We start from the raw sequence: 24,203 nt of genomic DNA, 5'->3' as shown, positions 1-24,203 counted from the left end.
TTTAAAAATCAGCTAAATTAAATGTATTTCTTTCCATCAAAATAGAAATTCATAATGTAGTTTGCGTTGCGTGTATGACGTCAAAACCCTACAAAAAATTTGCCCTACGTTCAACAAAACGTCGAACAAAGTGAATCAGCGTAGGACGTTTGTCAAATAAACTTTTCTGTGAGGGAGTGCAAAGTTGATGCAACAATTGAATTTAATTGCATTTTTTATAATTTGATGCAAATGTTATACATTTCTAGAGTGATCTGCCCCTAGGCTGTAATGCTATTGGAAAAAGTGGGAGCTTTGTAGTTCTTTTGAAACTTTTGTGTATTAGGCTGTTCACGCTGACGAAGTCGACTAGCAAGTCGACATTAATTGACTTTTACTGTGAGCCGTGTTTACCAACATTGCTTCACAGCTAAATGGCAGTGTTGGTAAACACGGCTCACAGTCAAAGTCAAATTTATGTCGACTTTGTCAGCGTGCACAGTAGACTGACAGGAAAAAAATGACCCCTATCGGCCCACCCCTGATTAGATTCCTAGTCCCACCAGGAGTACTTGCACCAAATTTGAAGCAAATCGGACAAGTCTAGCTACCGGAACAACGCGCCTGAAGTTTGTATGGGATTTTTCGACAATTTACATGGAGAAAACCCACTAACTCGCATTTTTGCCGCTAGGTAGCATTGTATGTATCGTATTATCACTGTAAGTAAAATTAAGAAAGATAATTTAATTGTCTACAACTTTGCCGAAGACTGCTAGTGAATTCGGTTTTGTTAAAAGAAGTTATTAAACTTTTAGTGAAGTGATGTTTGAGTCAGTTTTGCATGGGGCCTACACGCAGAAAAAATTAGCATATTTAAACCAAAAATATGTGTTATTGAATCCAATCATTAATTGTTTATCACTTTAACAAACAAACTTATTGATTTGAAAATATATTTTTATTAGAACAACAACAAATTTTTGCTTTCAATAAATACATTTTTAGTATCAATAATTTTCTTTTAATTTCAATAAAATAATTATTGAAAACCGGAACGATAATTTTGTTTTATTGAAACAATAAATAAATTTTATTGAATTCAATAAATAATTTTATTGTCTCCCGACCAATAATTTAATTTATTGAATTTAATGCATAATTTTATTGAACCTACAAATCTTTTTTCTGCGTGTAGCAGTGCATGATTGTGTATCAGTACTCGATTCGCGCGAACTAAACATTTTTGTGAAATAATCATAAGATTTAGCTCTATGATATGTTCAGAAGAATTATAGTAAATAGTACGAGTCATGCTTTGATTAGAAAATTTTAGTTCCACCTGTTACCGCATAGAGGGCGCCAACACTAACTTTTCAACGGAGAGAGATAGAAATTTGGTGTCTTCTACAAAGTTATAGAACAGGCATTTTGCAGTATTTCTTCTGAACATTTTGATACTCTATCTCTCTTCTATGAAAAGTTAGTATTGGCGCCCTCTATGCGGTCACAGGTGGAACTAAAATTTTCTAACCAAAACATAACTCGTATTATTTATTATAATTCTTGTAAACATACTATTCGGCAAAATCTAACCATTATTTCACAAAAATATATAGTTCGCGGGACTCGAGTACTGATGCACAACCTGCTAGGCCCCATGCAAAACTGACTCAGACATCACTTCGTTAAAAGTTTAATAACTTCTTTTAGCAAAGCCGGATTCATTAGCAGTCTTCGACAAAGTTGTAGACAATTAAATAATCTTTCTTATTTTCACTTATAGTGATAATACGATACATGCAGTGCCACCTAGGGACAAAAATGCGAGTTAGTAGGTTTTCTCCAAGTAAATTGTCGAAAAATCCCATACAAACTTCAGGCACGTCCATTAGCTAGACTTGTCCGATTTGCTTCAAATTTGATGCAAGTACTCTTGGTGGGACTAGGAATCGAATCAGGTGTGGGCCGATTGCGTTCTCAAAAATTCATTATTTTTCTGGGCAGTCTAGTGCGGCTGGATGTTGTTGACTCGAATCAAAACTTGTCGAAAGTAAACAAAGTTCATTTCATATCGTCAACCTGGCGCCCAGGTGGTGAAATCTACGGAGTGCTGGAGCGTTGCCAAAAAGAATTATTTTCAGATTAAATTTTACTAAACATCCCAGTTTAACTCAGCCGGAATGCTGGCTGGTTCTAAATCGTATTCCGGCTGTTGTGACACAACCGATTCAAGTTAGAATGTTCAAGGGGTACCATTTCGATGCGGCTTAGCCGCATAACCGAGGCCTAGGAACCGAAGCGGCGCAAAGCCGCTGAGGATCCGCCGGGAGAGGTGGCCACCGACATGCCGTCAGAAGCAAGCGAACCTGTGACCCACTCGTTTGCCCGGCTTACTCAAACATAGGGGCTATCCTTAGTTTAAGTCCGACTGAGCGGTAGCGAAGTCGGACAGCACGCGCAAAAGCGATGTGGCGTAGCCACATTGGGTGCTGGACACAAAATAAAATTGGCAACGCTAGTAAAATGTAAACACAAATGAACACTCCGGATGAACCTATCGTCAATTGACATTTCGACGAGTTTTGATTCGAGCCAATAATATGGGCCCGTCTAGTGCACAGCCTAATATTGTTGTTTTGCAACATATTAAAATTGCCAAACTAACTTATTACGTTTTTGCCTTTCTCAATAGAAAGGTATTGCATTTGCTCTGAAAACCGACTTTTTAATGGAGGCCTGGAGGGCCGAGTGACATTAGAAAAACTCTAGTAAGAGAACTGCGGAGAGAAAAACAGCATTTTTGGCAACGTATGCCCCGGCATTGTATGGCAACACGTCCAATGTTATAAGGATAGGCAATGTTCGATTGGATTCGTTTTTTGACAGCAAAACGCGAATCCAATCGATCTAAAATGGAGTCTCCGCAGTTCACTTTCTAGAGTTTTTCTAAGTGACATATACCATTCAATTCAGTTCGTCGAGTTCGGCGAATGTCTGGGCGTGTGTCAATGTATGTGCGTCTGTGTGTATGTGACCAAAAATGTCACTTATTTTTCAAAATCGTTCAACACGGGTCTAACGATGGACGTTCGTTGAACGGTTATTTGGACGTTGTCCAAATTGGTCCAACGAACGTCCTTCTTTGGACGATTCTGAAACCAACTGTTCTTAGAGGGTAACCCGACACGACTCAGTCACCGTGGCAAGCAGAAAGTTAGCAAAAGTTGAGCAAAGCGAAATTGATGCTGGCAATTTCTGCGAGCATTTTGCGACAATTCTGGCAACGAATTCGCTCAAATGCAACAACCGTTTCTGACAGAAGCGGTTAACCCAAGAGGGTGACATGACGTCACATTATCGTAGTCAATATAAGAGCATTGATTGTTACGAAATTTGTTCTAAATACGAACGAGGAGTACTTTTGTTTGTATCAAATCAAAGAAAGTGTGCATTGTTTTCCATTGTTTACTGCAACAGCTGTTTGTTAATGACATTCCAACCGATTTTGACGTTGTCAAACTGACCCCCATCGATCGGTGGAAAATCGATGTAGCCTATTGTTTGTAGAGATAGGGACGTCAGTTACCTGGGTTAACCCAACCGATGCTGCTCACTTTTAATCAGAATCCAGCCAGGAATGTACGGCCAACATCTCTGTACGCTTCCTGCCACATCTTTGTCAGATGTTTTGCTCGATTCGTGCTAAATTCTACCAAGTAGGAAATGCCACGGTTTTGCTCCGTTCCTGTCAAAATTTGCCAGAAAACGCGAGCGAAACCGAGTTTGCCCTAGCTCAACTAACCCGACAGGATGCGCGCAGAAGTCTGACAGGGCTGCAAAACCAAGACTGACAAAAATCTAGCAGAGCGGTCTCTGCCAGAAAATTTGGTGACTGGGTAGGTGTTCTTGCGTCGTCCACATTTAGTTGTAAATTGCCCACATTTATGAACGGATTTGTCTTGTAAAGTTGCGCACCCCTTGCTAATCCCAAGGAAGTCAAAAGCAGCAGCCACTCTTGCTGTGGAGAATAAGTCGAACGAGCATTCCCAGTTAAGCTCAACCGGAAATGAACCGGAATTCCGGCTGGTTCCAGCTCACATTCCGGCTCCAGTGACACAACCGATTCTAACTAGAATCGGTTGTGTCACTGGAGCCGGAATACGAACTGGAACCAGCCAGAATTCCAGTTCATTTCCGGCTGAACTTTACTGGGTTGCTTTCCCCCACAAATTATAGGAAAATGATGTAGGAGCAGATCAATTGGTATATTAGACTGCACATTTCCCATTACAGTTTTAAGAAAAACTAACTCTATATTCAACAAAACGCCAAACGAAATGAATAAATAAAGGATGTTTGATGGAAGAATCTTTCTTTGAGGGTCTTAAAAACAAATTATTCTTCGTCTCACCGGACCCGGAGAAATTAACGTAAGACCAGGGATACCAGGTATCTTTTTCAAATGTCTTCACACTTTATAAAAAATGTCTTCATTTGTTTTCAACGGCCAGGATTCTGAATTGATTATTGAATTTGAGTAAGAATTCTGCCAGAAATCAATCAGGCATTCGAATAAATTTGTCTTCAAAATGAAAAACACGTCTCCACAACATTTCAAATGTCTTCAAAATGAAGACAAATCTTCAAATCTGGCATCTCTGCGTAAGACCCGGAGAGCGCCTCCAAAAACCACCCAGTTAAGCTCTACCGGAAATGAGTCGGAATTCTGGCTGGTTCCAGTTCGCATTCCGGCTCCAGGGACGCAACCGATTCTAACTAGAATCGGTTGTGTCACTGGAGCCGGAATACGAACTGGAACCAGCCAGAATTCCAGTTCATTTCCGGCTGAACTTTACTGGGCAGAGGCACAGAGAACAGACATCCATAATCTAACAAAAATATTTAAAAAACGTGTGTAAGCATTTGAAGTAATATACGATAAACACTAGCGCCGCCACACCAACCTATCCCAACTATCCGTCAAATCCATTCCCGAACCGGTTCGAAATCCTGAATGGATTCAGTATGGAATCTTGCTCAAAGAAAACAACCGATTCCGACTCTATCGTTTGATGCATTTGAGCTGGAATTCATGCTGGAAGTCCGAACCGGTTCCGGACTAGTTTGACTGGGTAGAGGAATAACCGCTGTCACTTCCCTCTAAGAACGGTTGGTTTCAAAATCGTCCAATGAAGGACGTTAGTTGGACCAATTTTGACAACGTCCAAATAACCGTTCAACGAACGTCCATCGTTGGACCCGTGTTGAACGATTTTGAAACAATTTTTTGGACGTCTCAGTGGGTTCCCTCTAAGAACGGTTGGTTTCAAAATCGTCCAATGAAGGACGTTCGTTGGACCAATTTGGACAACGTCCAAATAACCGTTCAACAAACGTCCATCGTTGGACCCGTGTTGAACGATTTTGAAACAATTTTTTGGACGTCTCAGTGGGTTCTGTCGAACTCAGCCACAAAAAACATGACGACACCCACTGAGACGTCCAAAAAACCCTCTAAAAACGGTTGGTTTCAAAATCGTCCAATGAAGGACGTTCGTTGGACCGATTTGGACAACGTCCAAATAACCGTTCAACAAACGTCCATCGTTGGACCCGTGTTGAACGATTTTGAAACAATTTTTTGGACGTCTCAGTGGGAATTGTTTCAAAATCGTTCGAAACGGGTCCAACGATGGATGTTCGTTGAACGGTTTTTTGGACGATGTCCAAATTGGTCCAACGAACGTCCTTCATTGGACGATTTTGAAACCAACTGTTCCTAGAGGGCAGTTAAACGCATTCCGGAACGGGTTCGGATTTCTGAATGGAGTCATTATGGATTCCAAATCAAACCCGGTCAAACCATTCGGAATTTGATTCGGAATCCTGAATGGAGTAATTATGGATTCCAAATCAAATGCAACAACCGATTCTGAGTCGGAATCGGTTGTTGCATTTGATTTGGAATCCATAATGACTCCATTCAGAAATCCGAACCGGTTCCGGAATGAGTTTAACTGGGAATGCTCACGACTCAGAATCGGTTGTTGCATTTGATTTGGAATCCATAATGACTCCATTCAGGATTCCGAATCAAATTCCTAATGGTTTGACCGGGTGGTTTGGATGTCCCAACTACCCGGTTAAACCATTCGGAATTTGATTTGGCATCCTGAATGGAGTCAGTATGCATTCCAAATCAAATGTAACAACCGATTTTGAGTCGGAATCGGTTGTTGCAATTGATTTGGAATCCATAATGACTCCATTCAGAAATCCGAACCGGTTCCGGAATGAGTTTAACTGGGTACCTTCGAAACCGTTAGAGATTTTACACAAGTTGAATGCTGAAGATAGACGTCTGTTCTCTGTGCCAGAGGGTTGGCAACCCAAGATACTAACATCACAGAGAACAGACATCCATGATCGAACAAAAATATTTAAAAAACGTGTGTAAACATTTGAATTAATATACTAAAAACACTAGCGCCGCCCCACCAACCTATCCCAACTATCCGTCAAATCGATTCCGGAACCGATTCGAAATCCTGGATGGATTCTGCATGGAATCTAGCTCAAAGAAAACAACCGATTCCGACTCTATCGGTTGACGCATTTGAGCTGGAATTCATGCTGGAAGTCCGAATCGGTTCCGGACTAGTTTGACTGGGTAGAGGAATAACCGCTGTCAATTCTGTCGCACTCAGCCACAAAAAAACATGACGACAGTAGCGCACCTGGTTTAGATATCCAAACTACCTTCGAAACCGTTAGAGATTTTACACAAGTTAAATGCTGAAGATGGACGTCTGTTCTCTGTGCTAACATCGAAGAAGGCCAAAATTCCATTCTTATATAGTTAAAGGGGTCTTATGAAGCATATCCGATTTTTATTTTCGTTCGCTCCAATTAGCTTATATTATTTTTCTCCAAATCCATTTGTTTTCGAGTTATACCAAGCGAATTCAAAACGGAAGCTACAGAGCCCAAAATCGAATTCATTTCGGAAGGGGTATTTAAAAAGAAACGGCAATATCTTAACAATCCTGAACCGGTACCCCACCATAAGATATCCCGCAATTCATCAGTTTGATCATAATACATAATTTAATTTTCTTTCCAAGCTAGTAAACAAACCCGACAAATTATTTCCAACCAACTGGAAAGCTATTGGAATCCTAATTACGGCAGGCTCATTGCGTCCACCGGCCGGTAGACCCTTCTTTCGCGGACGACCACGTTTAATAAAGTCCCAGCAGGGATTCATCCAATTAAAAACGGTCCTGTCTCCGACTCCGAGTTATAGATTGTTTCGGCACCGATTTGTGTAAGCCAACTGATTGTTACGGTAGCTTCCGCTCAATATTGATCAGGGAAAGGGAGGAAGATATCACGTGTCGCGACTTTTTTTTTCCCTCTCCAATCGCAACAGTGTATGGAATGTGATTTATGAATTTCGCGCACCGTGCGCGACGTTTCACTGATTCTGATGCATACATTTGTTATGCAACCGGCCCGTCGGGGTCGACTGTCGTAACCCAGTGACAAAACATGCGCACGTGCGCCGGTAATCAATCGGGAGTCCTCTCAACGTGGAATACTTACGGATTGAATCACATTGCACTGTGATTCGGCAATAACTGGGTACATAGTCCTACGCGGTTGTGTGCTTGCAGTAGGTACGTGCTTGTCATCATTAAGAGGTGGTCATTTTTTTTTCTTTCACGGGTAACGTGCCTAAAATACAAGATTCAAAGAGATCGATAGTTGCGTGCCCAATAGACGACGACTTTTGTTTTTTCGCCTTTGTGCGGTAGAGTCGGGTAAATTTGCATGAAAATGAAAAATCCACTTCGCCGCCGGTGTTCAATGAAACATTTCGTTTGCGTTCGGGTGGTAGCCTGTTTGCTGTTTCTAATCAAAATGTACACTTTGAGACGATGGCTTACAAAGGCTGACGATGAAGAGAGGGTGCCTTAAAAAGAACTGCTTTGTTGGTACGGGAGAGCAAAAACTTTTGGCAGTTTGCTTGACCTTCGGTGTGTTTGTTTGTAGTCAGCGAATGGCGAAATAAAGTTCAGAAAATTGCGTTTTCTTACATTGAACCATTTGACAATGCTACCAGTAAGATAATGCAGCTCAATTTTTCAGCTATTCTGAGAACAAGTTTTGAAATTTTGTTATCCGTCGCGGCTTTCTATCTCTTGTGGTCTGTTCATTGGTGTTCCGCAAGGAAGTATACTGGCACCCATAATATTAATTTTGTTCATTACGCACGGGATCAGAAGGCTCGTGAATGAATTCCAGTTTAAATGTAACAACTGATAAGCGGACCCTACACAAAACAGAAATATTGTCAATAAATATATTGACAAGACTGCTTCAATCCATTAATCCCATTTAAATTCTACAGAATCAATATTTTCAAGATGACCTTACACCATCAATATATTGATCAATATATGATTTTTTGTCAATATTTCTGCTCGTGTAGTGTCTGCTATACAGTTGTCCAAAAAGCAATCGGTGTTATTCGCTTTATCGCTCAGATAAAAAATAACGCATTGACAACACACCTAGGAGCAGATCACTCTAAGAATGTATAACAAATTTGCATCAAATTGAAAAAAATGCATTTAATTTCCATTTTTGCATCAGCTTTGCACTGCCTCGTAGAAAAGTTTGTTTAACAAACGTCTTACGCTGATCCACTTTGATCGACGTTTTGACGTCTTACACGTAACGCAAACAACATTGCACGCAATGCAAAAACATTGCACGCGACGCAAAATATATTATGAATTTCTATTTTGATGGAAATAAATGCATTTAATTTCGCTGATTTTTAAAAATGCATCACAAGTGATCTGCCCCTAGCAACACACACACTTAACGAACCAAAGTAATTGAATTATAAAGACATCATATACTCAGTATTCTGATGGAAATTTTAATGATATTCCTGTTACAATAATTCCATCAAAATTCCCAGGTATCAAAATATAGAAACAACGCCGGTCACATTGAATAACTCATTTGGCGTGAGGCAAAAAAATAAATTGTGAACCATCTCGTTGAATTACTCCAGCCCTTACTCTACATAGGCATACGATTCGGCCGCCGCCGCTGCCACTGCTTTTCCGGAGGGAATAATTGAAAGTGGGGCCGGAATTACTAATGAAGCTGAAGTTGTTTGCTTTTCGATGGAGCCTTTCGGTATATAAATCAAACTCGCAGTAATGATTATTCTCCCGGGAGGGAACCCCGCGAAACGTGACGGGATTTTCCCTAGTAGCTTATGTTCGTGGCAATCTATATTTGATTACTAATTTTTCGTTTTGTTTCTGTTGATTTCATTACAGGTTCCCTGCAACGGAGAGAACTGAGCGAAATTCAGCAATTTCATAAGGTATAGTTTGGTGGCGGCTGTTTGACGACAAATGTGTTATACGTCGTTTTGAATTTTTGAGTTTAATTCTACCCTAATCCATATACTATATCTTAGTTATTTTCTCTATAAGTGCGCGGCACCTCCTGTACTTATGTCTGAAGACCCTAAACGCACGATTATTGCAGCCAACCGAACAACGTTCTGTTTACTTCCGCTAGCAAAAATGCACCACTTTCCCTAATCCACTGACAGACGGTTGAGACACTTTAGCGCAGAAAATGTATCGCTGTTTGTTCAGTTACCTAGTAACGGCGGGAAAATTCGCATATTTCTTCGTGCCCTACGAGCAAGCTGTTGGACAAAATGCTGCACGCTCTTTACACCAAGACACGTCAATCACCACCAACGCGGCCGTTAAGTTGCATGAAAACCACCGCATCAGACTACGACAGTGGCGGACCAAACAATAGGATCGTTGCAGATTTTTCTTTGCGCCACCAATTTCCTAGTTTTGATAAGTTATACATGCCGTAGACAGTGTCGGATATCTCCCAAGGAGTATTCTGCCTTACATCAAAAAATTTGCAATATTTTATTTCATATATAAGAACTTTTTTTTGTGATATCTAACGGGAAAAACAGATCTAAATCGTGAGATGAAAGTAATTAGTTGAACATGATCACCCCTGAGGCAGAATTCGAGCCAACAACCCTTGGGACTTCGGCCCAATGCACAAACCCTGGGCTTTGATGACGTCTCAGCAAGAAAACATGGTTATGGCTTTGGCGACAGTGATAATATCATGTCTCTAAAGTGAGATGGCACACAACCGCAGCTGCCGCTCAACACATTTGATCTATTTAATTTACCGTTGGATGCCACCAAAAAAGTCTTGAATAAGGTATTGGCACAGAGAACAGACGTCCATTTTCAGCATTCAACTTGTGTAAAATCTCTAACGGTTTCGAAGGTAGTTGGGATATCCAAACCAGGTGCGCTACTGTCGTCATGTTTTTTTTGTGGCTGAGTTGACAGAATTGACAGCGGTTATTCCTCTACCCAGTCAAACAAGTCCGGAACCGGTTCGGACTTCCAGCATGAATTCCAGCTCAAATGCATTAATCGATAGAGTCGGAATCGGTTGCTTTCTTTGAGCGAGATTCCATGCTGAATCCATTTAGGATTTCGAACCGGTTCCGGAATGGAATTGACGGATAGTTGGGATAGCTTGGTGTGGCGGCGCTTGTGTTTATCGTATATTAATTCAAATTGTTTACGCACGTTTTTTAAATATTTTGTTCGATCATGGATCTGATCTATTCTCTGTGGTATGACTTATTTGTTTCATTCGAACGGCGGCTTCGCTTCCATCATACCTCCACAGAGAACAGACATCCATGATCGAAAACAAATATTTTAAAAAAACGTGTGTAAAGATTCGAATCAATAGACGATAAACAACTAGCGCCGCCACACCAACCTATCCCAACTATCTGTCAAATCCATTCCGGAACCGGTTCAAAATCCTGAATGGATTCAGTATGGAATCTTGCTCAAAGAAAACAACGGATTCCGACTCTATCGGTTGATGCATTTGAGCTGGAATTCATGCTGGAAGTCCGAAACGGTTCCGGACCAGTTTGAATGGGTAGAGGAATAACCGTTGTCAATTCTGTCGAACCCCAGTTAAACTCCCCACTGAGACGTCCAAAAAATTGTTTCAAAATCGTTCAACGCGGGTCCAGTGATGGACGTTTGTTGAACGGTTATTTGGACGTTATCCAAATTGGTCCAACGAACGTCCTTCATTAGACGATTTTGAAACCAACCGTTCTTAGAGGGTCATTCCAGAACCGGTTCGGATTTCTTAATGGAGTCATTTTGGATTCCAAATCAAATGCAACAACCGATTCCGACTCAGAATCGGTTGTTGCATTTGATTTATAATCCATACTGACCCCATTCAGGATTCCGAATCAAATTCCGAATGGTTTGACCGGGACTCAGCCACAAAAAACATGACGACAGTAGCGCACCTGGTTTGGGTATCCCAACTACCTTCGAAACCGTTAGAGATTTTACACAAGTTAAATGCTGAAGATGGACGTCTGTTCTCTGTGATACCTCCATTAGCTCTGTCACCCACCGAAGTCTGATGGGTAATGAACTAACTTTAGGTAGCGTATGTAGAACTGGAACTGAAACATTCATATCCCCAGCAGAGCGTTTTGTTTTATAATTTCGAACAGTTTTGTTTTAAAATTTAAAACTGTTATACGACTCCGTTCTATTTGTCGCTGATTTTAAAACACGTTTAGAACTGTATTTTAAATACTTGCAAAGTTTTCAGCACAGAGACCCGATAGACTGAGGAAAAATAAATTTGAATGCAGTAACGCTGAAGGAATGGCGAGATATGAATTTTAAACTGAATAGAACATCCGCTACAACTGCTGCTGGGGACAGCAAGTTCTAATTTTAAAATTTTCAGTTTTATATAATAGAACTGTCAAAATTATGAATCTAGAACTGAAACACTCCTGAACATGCTCTAAGGCCGGAGTCCACGGGTTGCAGGTTCGAATCCTGCCTCTGGGGTGATTTTTTCACATAACTCACTGCTAGAACCCAGTAAAGTTCAGCGGGAACTGAACTGGAATTCTGGCTGGTTCCAGTTCGTATTCCGGCTCCAGTGACACAACCGATTCTAACTAGAATCGGTTGTGTCACTGGAGCCGGAATGCGAACTGGAACCAGCCGGAATTCCAGTTCATTTTCGACTGAGCTTAACTGGGAAGTGTAACCAATTAAAAAGGTCATAAATTTGGTTTGGAATATTATTTTACTTCAAAGTACGGAATGTGCGAAAATGATAAAAAATTCAGGATCCCAACAGTGAGTAAATTTTCTGGCAGAGACTGCTCTGCTAGATTTCTGTAAGTCTTGGTTTGGCAGCCCTGTCAGATTTCTGCGCGTATCCTGTCGGGTTAGTTGAGCTAGGGCGAACTCGGTTTCGCTCGCGTTTTCTGGCAAATTTTTACAGGAACCGAACAAAACCCTGGCATAACCCGGACATAAACTGTGCAAAGATCCTGGCACTTCCTACCTGGTAGAATTTAGCACGGATCGAGCAAAACATCTGACAAAGATGTGACAGGTAGCGTGCAGAGATCTTGGCCGTACATTTCTGACTGGATTCTGGATAAAAGTGAGCAACATCGGTTGGTTTAACCGCTCCTGTCAGAAACGGTTGTTGCATTTGAGCAAATTCGTTGCCAGAATTCTCGCACAAATCGCGCAAAATGCTCGCAGAAACTCTTCCAGCATCAATTTCGCTTTGCTCAACTTTTGCTAACTTTCTGCTTGCCACGGTGACTGGGAGACTGAATCCATTCAGGATTTCGAACCGGTTCCGGAATGGATTTGACGGATAGTTGGGATAGGTTGGTGTGGCGGCGCTAGTGTTTTATCGTATATAAATTCAAATGTTTATACTACGTTCACACTACGAGTTAAAACGTGTTTTAACGCTATCTTGATGCATTTTTCTTGTTGCTAATTATTATAACATGTTTTAACTCTGTAGTGTAAACTTGGCTCACGTTTTATTAATATATTTGTTCAATCATGGATGTCTGTTCTCTGTGGTGCTATAGTCACGCCACAAACATCGAAAGAGAAAGGATAAAAGGAGGATCTTTTATTGGTTTATTTTTTTATTGGTGACAGTGGCAACCCGGTCCGCCGTTATGGTTTGCGCTACAAAAACGGAAACAATTTAACTTTCTAACCTTACTTAATAACACTGATTTCACTTCGTACTAACGGTTACCAAACTCCGAATGCTGCTAAACAGAAGCGTCATCGTCTGCTACTTAATTGATGGTTAGTAACATTTTGAAATTCAAGATGGCGTTTTCGGTTACCAAAATGCACTGCAAATCATCATCCCTTTGGCAATTGAGAGGGGGTGGCCAGTGGATGATAGAAATCGATGATTGGCGCCATTTCGAAAAATGGCGGCTTTCAGTTATTGTAGAAGATTGTAACCCGTCAGGATAATAATTTAGCACTGAGTGAAAATCCATGTCATTGCTTACTCTTACCGTAGTGTGCATTGTTTATGTAACATAATGCTCACAGCTGTTCCTTATGTTCGATCACCTCTTCTTGTAAATTTTGTCTGTTTTAGTTTTTGTGAACGATTCTTTTGGTCTAGATAAACAGCAATGGTGCGGTGCGGTTTTGGTGTTTTGTTGTGGTCGATCTGGAAGGCGATCATGGTAGAGACATTGAGTGACGAACCAAGGTAGTTAAAAGATGTTCAGAATAAACAATCCTTTGTCCTCGGGACAGTTTTCAGTAACCTTGTCTGAAGTGCGACGGCCAGTTAAGGTCGTCGAAAATTGCCGACCCGTTGTTCGGGCACAAGTGAAAAGTGTGGTATTGGTTCGCTATAGAGGGATGGCTAACCGCAAAGAAGCGATCTCGCTTCGCCGGCTAAACGATAAGGAGCGAACATCAAGTGTTCTCACTCCAACCAACACCAACCGTTCTCACTGTTAATCGCCAAGGAGAACGAAGCAGGATGGACAAAGGTTCGCTCTGAGAAGACCACTGCGGTGACCACCACCGCTAGGGAGGATGCAACAAAGGAGCGAAGCTCACATCTCTAGCTAAAAGACAAGGATCGCTGCCGGAGCAGTCAATGGTGTTGTTGTCCCGTAACCAGCAGCATTGGAATCAAGCAACAGTAGTAGTGGAGAGTCAAAGTGCAAATTACACGGTAAAGTTCATTTCTTTGTTTACATTTTTTATTTGTATATGCGGAAATCCGAAATTTTGGTAGAACCATTTTGGCCGCCCTGTCAGTTGGGGTCTGCCGTACAAATAAATATGAATCAAAGTAGTGGACAAATCTCTACTTACAAGATTAGAAACAATCGGAAAATGGGAGTTGTTTAAAAGGAAAATTAAGTAGATGTGGCGATTTACTTTTCTCGACTCCGGGATGGATTGTTTCGGCATCACGAGGGAATGTTGCCATGGTTCGATCTAATAGGAAACAATAGGTTTAACATCCAGTAAAATCAAAAAATTTACATGAAAATATTCGAATAACGACTAGAAAATGTGATGGTTCGGGATTGACGCAGGGATCTTGCAAGATATCAACAAGGTCACAAATCTTTCATTTCTATAAGGTAGTCATACTGTTTGCTCCCTTACTGTATATATAAAGCAGCAAGACGTCGGCGGTGCGGCGCCTAAAGTTAGGAAAATTTATGCTCATCTTAACGCGCCAACAAATGGGACGGCGTGGAAACCCGTTACCATCTAGCTCAGCCAGTGTTGTGGGTAGGCAGCATACCCAAGCAACGTCTTGAACAAGGGCACGGAAAATTTACGTGCATTTGACTAATTGTCCAGCATATTACGACAAATTAGCACGAGATTTGCTAGCCAATCTCGACTCGTGGTGTGTCTGTTTCTGGCGGCGCAAAAACAAGGCTGTTTCCAGTACCGATCCGCGCTGTCCAACAACAACAAAAAAATGAAATCGACGACGTTGAAGATGAAGTGATTTAATCGCGTGGGATTTGAGATTTAGGGGGAGAGATTTTTCGTACCATTGTTGGGCAATAATTGCGGTGCGTTATTGAGATCACAAACACACACACACACCATCCGCCAAGACCGGTGTAGCTTTTGGATGGTTTTGACTGAAATTGCTCACAGCCAGAACGGTCGACTATCGAACGGTTCGCTTGTACGGTTGGAACAGGAAAGGTTGTCACGCGATTACCTACCAGTATGTCAGATGCTGATCGGGTCACACCGATTAGAAACGGAGTCGGGCTGGCCCCGGGAAATTATGTAAGTGAGACGCGAGCACGAGGTCTTGTCTTGAAATGTAGATGACTTCATTTGGCTGCAAGGTTGGAATGCGAACAATGCAATGCACTTGTGGCACTGAGCCGAATTAATTGAAAGTTTTGCGTTCGTTTTTGAAGGGAAATTGTTTTTTTTTGCAACTGAGCTGGATCGTTGGCAAACCTTAAATTAGCGCTAAGGTGTTGCTCTGTTTTTATATGTGCAAATAGTTGAGATCACATCTCAATATTTACCACACGGAATCGGCCTCCGAGAGATGATGCTACATCAAATATTTGTCGCTATTCAATCCAAAATCCATCTTTAATCGGTTATCCTCCAAGCCACCGACACTATGACGCGGAAATTCAAACAGAAATAAAAACAGTCAATAGATTTTTTTGCGAATCTGAAAACTGAGCACTCGGGTAAATATTTGCGCCGAATTATGTCAGGCGGGCAGGCGGCTATCGGCGGCGCTAAAATTCCTTTGTGTTGCTCCTCTTTGTTTCGTTGAACAGCTCTATTTGACAAACAGCTTGTGTTTACACAAGAACTATGTTTGAAATTTACATGAAAAAATATGAAATCATTTTTGACAAGTCTCATGTAAAAATCGAACATGTAACATTCGCTGTATTGAACATTTTTCTATGCTCATTTAGAAGGTTGGCTCAAATCGATCTGACATTAGAATTTTTCTGAATTAAACTCGAGAGTAACGATAAGTTTTACTCTTTTTATTTGATGTTTCGTGCACCATTTTAATCAAATTTTCAAACGCGATTTAGAACAAACCATACGGGCTATACTGTCGGGCGAAACATTCGCAATAGCTCGGTCTGCAAGGTCCACAGGGTCCGCAAGGTCCACAAGGTCCGCAAGGTCCACAGGGTCCGCAAGGTCCACAAGGGCCACAGGGTCCGCATGGTCCGCAAGGTCCACAAGGAGCACAGGGACCGCACGGAGAACAGTAGCAAGGGTAACCCATGTTTTCTCGACAATCTGGAAGTTACAAAAATTTTTATTAATTATCACTTGACAATGAAAATTTCTTTTCATTTTACCACAATACTTGCAGAAAAGATGGCAAAAGTTATTGAGCAATTTGTTCTATTTTTGAGTTTTCAAGATTTTCTAAGATTTTTCGCGTTATAACTGCAAATTTTGCTCTGGTCTCCAAAGAAATAAATTGCAAGAATAAATAAGTGAAAGTCTGAAAATCGTAGCCGACTTTGTTTTTTGATTTTGTCGTGTTTCTCCGCAAGTACTTAATAATTAGGTTTGTTCCAATACTATAGGTGAAACCGGAAGTATTTCGGGGAAAACAGACAGAAAATTGTTCCTGTATGCACCGGAGTAAATAGGAGCAAGTTTTTTTTTTGTTCCTGTTAGCTCCGGGGCAACTGGAAGCATGAAGCGTGTGCTGGAACAAACCTATTGACTTTCACAATCCAGTAAATATAATTAACTAATTCTTTATGATAGGTTCCCGTATTTCGCTAAACTGAGTGCCTACGTTCTCATCTGGGAGGGAGAAACAGACTCAATAAATGTGAATGTCATAGCCAGCCAGAACGAAACTGTCACTCCGAGCCACAAAAAAGTGTTCATCGAGGAAATGAGAGTATTGTTATCATATGCTTGCTTGAAAATGTTTCCGAACGATGAATTTCCTTGATTTTTTGTCTAGATTGGGTGTAGCAGTAAATATTATTAAAGTTTTTTTGTGATTTTAATGCCATTTTGAAATTAGCCAGATAGATTTTTCGGTAATCCGTGCTGCCACAATCAAATAAATTGTATTTCTATGTATTCAATGATGAATAAGAATTTAGATGCGTTCAAAAGTTTCGAGCATCGTTTTAAGACAATATTGCGATCTTGCTATAATGTAAAATAAACGCTAATTTTATATGAAAATTTCAAATAATATTTACATTTTAAGCTCAATGAACTACGCCTAAAATATATTTTATGCTTGTTATAAAACCAGTTATGGAAATGTGACGACGCTGTAAATGTTCTCTACTCCAAAAAATGGGAATATGGAATCAAAAAATATGCTGTGACGTGCACGTTTTTTGGTAATTCAAAAATACTTTTTGGTTTAAAATAATTTATATCATCTTTCTATTTAAAACATGTCATAAAAGCTATTTTCATATCTATAGTAAAGACAAGTAATAATGGTGTAAATCGTGCGAAGAAAGTTTTAAAAATTTGTGACTGATTTAACAATTTTAGAATGAGTGACACCTTGCTAGTCAGATTTGATGGTTCTCCAGTTTAAAGTTTCTTTTGAGAGTATACTGCGAAAATGAAAATCATCAACGGCTTAGATGCATGCTAATAAATATAAACAAAGTTTCGAAAAAAAATGGCAAGTTACTTCGACGTGAAGTTTGACATCGACATAATATTTTTAATGTTCGGGTGCTCATGCAGCTTAATCTGATGATCAGAATCATGAAAAAATTCCATTTCTATCTATTAGTTAAAATCTTACACTTCGAAAGTTATTTGCAAAATAACCTTGGCTAAATTTGACAGTTCGACGGTTAAAATTGTTTGATGATGTAAAAAGAAAGGTGGAAACAGTTTTCTGTACTTTATTTAGGATGGCAATATTTTTCAGTAGTAAATAAAGGGGAAATATAAAAACGAAAACATGTTATATCAAACGTTTTTTCGTTTATTTCATTATATGGATATTTACGTTCCAAGGCTGCAGCCGTACCTATATATATCTACCTATCAAATACCTATGCATTGGTCAACATTTCACAAATCAGATAAACATGCCTCTACCGGCGAGTTTCCTTATTCAAGGATTCTGTTAGTTAAATTTTTATAAAATGAAATTCTATTATTCAGATTGAATTTAATGTTGTATCGGTTTTTAATATTCAGTTTAAGCAATTTTTTAGGAAACCGTGGTAGAATGAAGGAGAAGAACGGCACAAAAATCCTATTTTAAAAGTATAAGATTAGACACATCGTTCCGAAATTTGTCCCATTTCACTCGAGTACTGGAAGCAAACTGTCGTCTGACTTTATCTTCGAATCAATGTAAAGCACCCAGGAAAAAAACTTTCACTGATTTTATACTGTCCCAAGATCCTTTCCATCACACGATTGAAGTCATGTGCCGGTAACACGCTTGCATCAATGACACGCAAAAAGAAATTTGCTCATTTATGCGTCGCCCACCTTGATTGATTTTGGCTGTCGAAAGTTTTCTTGCGTCTTGACAAGTGCTATTATTTACACTTCGTGCGTAGTGTCTGTTTCTCCCTCCCCGGTTCTCATTAAGCGTGATTCAGGAATCCATGAAGAAGCAGATCTTAAATCAAGAAGTTTTGTAATAAACGAACGCAGGATTTCTCTATTTATCCATTGAGTGATAAATTCACGTATTCAGGAATTCAGCAACCTGCAACCAAGATTGATACAACATTCTAAAGAATAACGCTGAAATTTAGACACTAGGGTTAATGTGCTAGTAATGGACCCCGCAGTAGACGGTGCTAACAATTTCAAAGAATTTGGATAAAACCAGTTGTACTTTTAATGTAATATTCTATCAATTGATGATACCAAGTCTTTCAAACAATATAATGCAAATTTAAAGCATTTCAACTTGATTCCTTTAGTAAAATTCGATATTTCGAACTGGAATCCATATTCCTATAATGGACCCGTTTTCCTATTATGGACCCAGGGTCGAATATGCGCATTATGGACCCGGGTCCATTATACGCATATCCAACAATTAATACATAAAATTGTGTTTTTTCAGTTTTCTGGTAATATCAAGAGTCATTTTAGCACAGCAATTTAAGAAAAATATAAAATATGAAAAATAACAAAATCTTGTTATTCTTTCCTTTCATTAAATATTTCAATGGCACTTGAAACCTTTGACTAATGAATTAAATTTTTAATTGATCTGATGCTGATTTCAAAGACAAACATGACTTTTATATCAAGCAATGTGATTTTATGACGCTTATGAGTAAAGTGATGAGGTCTGCATTATAGAAAGTCTTACACAAGTTTGCGAAAATTGTAATTGACAATTGTCTGAATTGATTGGTGGTCGAATTACGACAATCCATCAACAATACAGTGGAGTAAAGCATTTGCAATATTAACGAGTCGGCTCTAAACATGTTCAGCGTCTAAAGGCAACGAATATTGTTATTTAATAATATTTAAAGATACCAAATACAAATTAAAAACGACACAACTTCGTGCATCATTTTGATCAGTTCATACAATTGCTTCTACATTCATGTACACTCAGGTTTTTTTTTACGCGGGGGATACGAGCCGCGTAAATGAAAACCGCGTAAATTTCAAAATCCGCGTAAATGAAAACCACGTAAATTTCAAAATCCGCGTAAATGAAAACCGCGTAAATTTCAAAATCCGCGTAAATGAAAACCGCGTAAATTTCAAAATCCGCGTAAATGAAGACCACTTAAATTTAAGAATCCGCGATAAAGGGGACCTCATTGATGTATACCGCGTAAATTCCAAAATCCGCGTAAATGAAAACCGCGAAAAAATTTCAAAATCCGCGTAAATGAAAACCGCGTAAATTTCAAAATCCGCGTAAATGAAAACCGCGTAAATTTCAAAGTCCGCGTAAAAAAAACCGCGTAAAAAATACCGCGCAAAAAAAAACCGCGTAAAAAAAAACTTGAGTGTATAGCTATATCTGAAGCGTTTTGAAGAAACCGCTAGTATTTTAGCTGACAGAGCCCTTGATTTACATGATTTAATCCCCAACTATTTAATTTCTATCATTTTCCTGAAAAAGTTTGATAAAAGTACTTTGTATCTTTAGTTTTGTTTTATTTTGGGACGTAACAATAATGGACATGAAATTGCCTGAATATATGCAATGTATACAAGATTTCGAACTATATTATCTTATTTTAAAAATGAAATTAATTACAGCTCGTTGATTTCGATTTCGAGTTATTCGAAACAGTAATCAATGCTTCATTTTACAGTATTTATTTTAGTATTCCGTATAATCAAATTCTAGTAAAGCTTCTTGAACGTTTAGCACCACCTTTTTTCTAAATCAATATATTTATTATATTACTTTTCAATGGAAGGATATTAGTGAATAAGTTGCAATCATTCTGCAAACCTGTGCACAACGAACTTGCTAAAGTATTACTCCAGAATTTAATATTTCGTGGTTATTAGGTAATCTTTTCGGGCTATCCATGTCACTATTTTATTTTCTTCTATGGTGGAAAGCGTGGACCTTTTCTTGTTTCTTCAGGCCAGTTTTTCCATATACTCTGCGATACTTCACAGTAGAGCGTGATACATCAAATTGCCTGCACGCTTTTTTTGACAGAACATGGTTCTAGTCGTTCGAATGAACTTTCGCATAGCAGCCTTCATGTATTTGTACCTACTGTTATTAGTTTTTATCTATTTATTGGTGTAGAAACCATAATTTTTGTTGATCCAATACTGAGAAGCTGCAAAATTTTCAATTCGATGGTTTCAATCAATCTTATACTGAATCCTCAGAATGTTGATAACTCTTTTTAATTCTATTAGTTGATATTACAAGTTTCTAGTTATATTAATGTGCCAGGGGTCCATAATGCGCAGATACCTAGTTTCACTTGTTCCCATAATGGACCCCCAGAATTTCAATATAAATTTTAAATTATCTTAGTTTGTTAGATCTACATCGCAAAAGATTGTGTTAGTGTTAGGTATTAACCAGTAAAACAATATCTTTTTCATGCGTAGTTTATTTACATCAGAGCGAAGTATTCTTTTTATAGTAGTAAAACAATTACTTACAAACCCTGTGTCATGCTGCACTGGATTGAAATTAAGTGCGAATATCAATTTTGAAATGAATTATGGTGAAAAAACACATTCTAATTTCTGTCTAAGTCTTAAAGCTGTCCTGTAACCAACAATATACGTTAAAAACAGTGATTAATGAGGAATAATTGACAAAAAAGCGTCAGGGGGTCCATAATACGCAAAGGGTCCATTATAGGCATACAAACCCTACTTCTGCGATCAAGGAGATTATTGTCGCATTCCATTTCTTTAAACTTCATGATTCAATTCCGCCGACTTCAAAACGAAACTCAATGAGAAGTATTAGGGATTTCAGAACACAGTGGTGGATCCAGGGGGAGGATCCTGGGGGTTCGGACCCCCTCCGAAATTTTGCTGCTTGTTAGAAAATTTGAAATTAGTTTAAATTTAATATTAGTTTCAAACTCAAAATCATTCCAAACCAAATTTGACCAACAAAACATATAATCATTAAATAAGGTTGTTATGCATAACGAATTGTACAATGTTTATTTTAAAATCGAAATTTCGGACCCCTCCCGAATTGTTTTCTGGATCCGCCCCTGTCAAAACAGAATAATACTGACATTATTCTGATCCGACTTTTCTGTAATACCCTGGTTGTAATAGGTTTGTTCCAGTACCAGGAGAAACTGGACGTACTCCGGAGCAAACAAAGAGAAAATCGTTCCAGTGTTATCTTCTTTCCTTTTTCTTCTTCTGGTAGCAAATCGGAGTGAAAAGCAGCAAGAAGTTTTTGCTCCGGAGCAACAGGGAGTGACTTCCGTGTACTGGAACAAACCTAATGATAGCTGGTTGATTAGGACCAGATTTTGACAGCACACCCCCAGTCACCAAATTTTCTGGCAGAGACCGCTCTGCTAGATTTCTGTAAGTCTTGGTTTGGCAGCCCTGCCAGATTTCTGCGAGCATCCTGTCGGGTTAGTTGAAACTCGGAAATAAATCGTGCAAAGATCCTGGAAATTCCTACCTGGTAGAATTTAGAATCGAGCAAAACGTCTGACAAATATGTGTCAGGAAGCATACAGAAATCTTGACCGTACATTCTTGGCTGGATTCTGGCTAAAAGTGAGCAGCCTCGGTTAGTATATCCGCTTCTGTCAGAAAAGGTTGTTGCATTTGAGCGAATTCTTTGCCAGAATTCTCGCATAAATCGCGCAAAATACTGGCAGAAACGCTGCCAGTATCAATTTCGCTTTGCTCAACTTTTGCTAACTTTCTGCTTGCCACGATGACTGGGTCCCACTTCAAAATCGATTTCTTGTCTTACCACGAGTGTCTTCTCAGAAATTTGAAGGAAATCGGGAAAGTCAAGCCGTCAGACTAACGTGTTTGAAATTATCATAAGATTTGCTCTCATTTCAGTCGCTAGGTGGCACTGCATATATCAGACTTTCGAGGAATGTGAGAATTTAAAAGACAATTTTACCACAGAGAACAGACATCCATCTTCAGCATTCAACTTGTGTAAAAATCCCTAACGTTTTTGAAGGTAGTCGGGATATCTCCACCAGGTGCGTTACTGTCATGTTTTTTAGTGGCGGAGCTCAACTGAATTGACAGCGGTTACACCTCTATCCCGGTCAAACCATTCGGAATTTGATTCGGAATCCTGAATGGAGTCAGTATGGATTCCAAATCAAATGCAACAACCGATTTTGAGTCGGAATCGGTTGTTGCATTTGATTTGGAATCCATAATGGCTCCATTTAGAAATCCGAACCGGTTCCGGAATGAGCTTAACTGGGATTCAGAAATCCGAACCGGTTCCGGAATGAGTTTAACTGGGATCAAGTCAAACCATTCCGGAACTGGTTCGGAATTCTGAGTGGATTCAGTATGAATTCCAGCTCAAATGTATCAACCGATTGAGTCGGAATCAGTTGTTTTATTTAATTTAATTTTATTTAATTTCGCTTGAACCTGAAACTGAGTCAGGTTCTAACCCCAACCGCTGTCAGTTCATACATTTTGACAGCAGTTGGGGTTAGGGATACTGACTCAGTTTCGCCTCAAACAAAAACCACATAAGATAGATCCCATACTGAATCTATTCTGGAACCGGTTCCGTAATATAATTCGTCGGATAGTTGGGATATTTGGGTGTGGCGGCGTTAGTGTTTTCTCGTATATTAATTCAAATGTTTAGACTCGTTTTATTAATATATTTGTTCGATCATGGATGTCTGTTTTCTGTGATTTTACTGTTTACAGCTTTGTCGAATACTGTCAATTGATCCAACTTCATTACTATAACTATAAAGGTTCACTTGAAATTTAAAATAATAATGATTTTAGTCAACCATATTGGAATTGTCATTTTTATTTTTTTGATTTTGATATATATTAGCTGAAACATGTCTTGGAAAAGATTATGCTTTCCAGTTTTGATACCGAATATATCCCCAGAGAAATAACTGCTAGATTTATTCCCACAGGGAAGGTTGCGCTCAAGCTATAAAGAGGCCAAGAATTTTAGGCCTATTGGCTTAAGGTCTTTTCTACTAAAAGCTAAGAAACGGATAATCCATCATCACGTCAGGAACATCGGTTTAGTTGAATATTCACTGGACAAAATGCTTCATGCATATCGATGTGGGAAATCCCTCCTTCCTCAGCTTCGCGACGTTGTTTATAATATTGAAATCTAGCTCGGGTATATTCGCAGATATTGAGGGTACTTTTGACCATGTGTCCTTCCAGTCTGTTCTGGAAGCAACGCACGGTGCTGGAATATCTGCACGTATCTCGGGTTGGATAAACGCAATGCTTAGTAACCGCATTCTTTACTCGTCACTGAGACAGGAAGTTGAGTATTTGCGGTTCGCCTCAGGGTGGCGTTCGGGCATCTTCAGAGCAGTTGTTTCAACACCAAAAAAGTATTTCAAACATTAAGTTAGCCTTAGGTCTACTACAAAAGACGATCAAGTAAAGGCTGTTTACGCCGAAATCCGGACATTCAGAAAATGCTGCAAAATAGCAACATCAAACTCTGTAAATTTTGATTGTTCCATACAGCATTTCATTGTGATACATATTTAAACTTTGTATTACTTTTTTAAGGATCCGGTTACATGCACT

The 24,203-nt window shown here is 39.4% G+C and overlaps 1 protein-coding gene and 1 long non-coding RNA gene across 2 annotated transcripts in view; one reads left to right on the top strand and one right to left on the bottom strand.

Moving 5' to 3' along the window:
* Window positions 1–24,203, top strand: part of LOC131691058 (mucin-2) — a 610,571-nt gene that overhangs the window by 119,785 nt on the left and 466,583 nt on the right. The window contains exon 2 of the mRNA XM_058977218.1: window positions 9,345–9,391. The gene's annotated coding sequence lies outside the window, so the exon portion shown is untranslated. The remainder of the gene's footprint in view (window positions 1–9,344; window positions 9,392–24,203) is intronic.
* On the bottom strand, window positions 15,973–17,228 carry LOC131691061 (uncharacterized). Its single transcript, XR_009305684.1, has 2 exons — window positions 16,316–17,228; window positions 15,973–16,253 (listed from the first exon to the last, which is right to left on the bottom strand). It is a non-coding gene; the product is annotated as an uncharacterized LOC131691061 (long non-coding RNA).

Source organism: Topomyia yanbarensis, chromosome 3 (assembly GCF_030247195.1).
Source record: "Topomyia yanbarensis strain Yona2022 chromosome 3, ASM3024719v1, whole genome shotgun sequence".
In the NCBI taxonomy this organism is placed as follows: Eukaryota; Metazoa; Arthropoda; class Insecta; order Diptera; family Culicidae; genus Topomyia; species Topomyia yanbarensis.
This window is presented reverse-complemented; position numbering and strand designations above follow the sequence as displayed.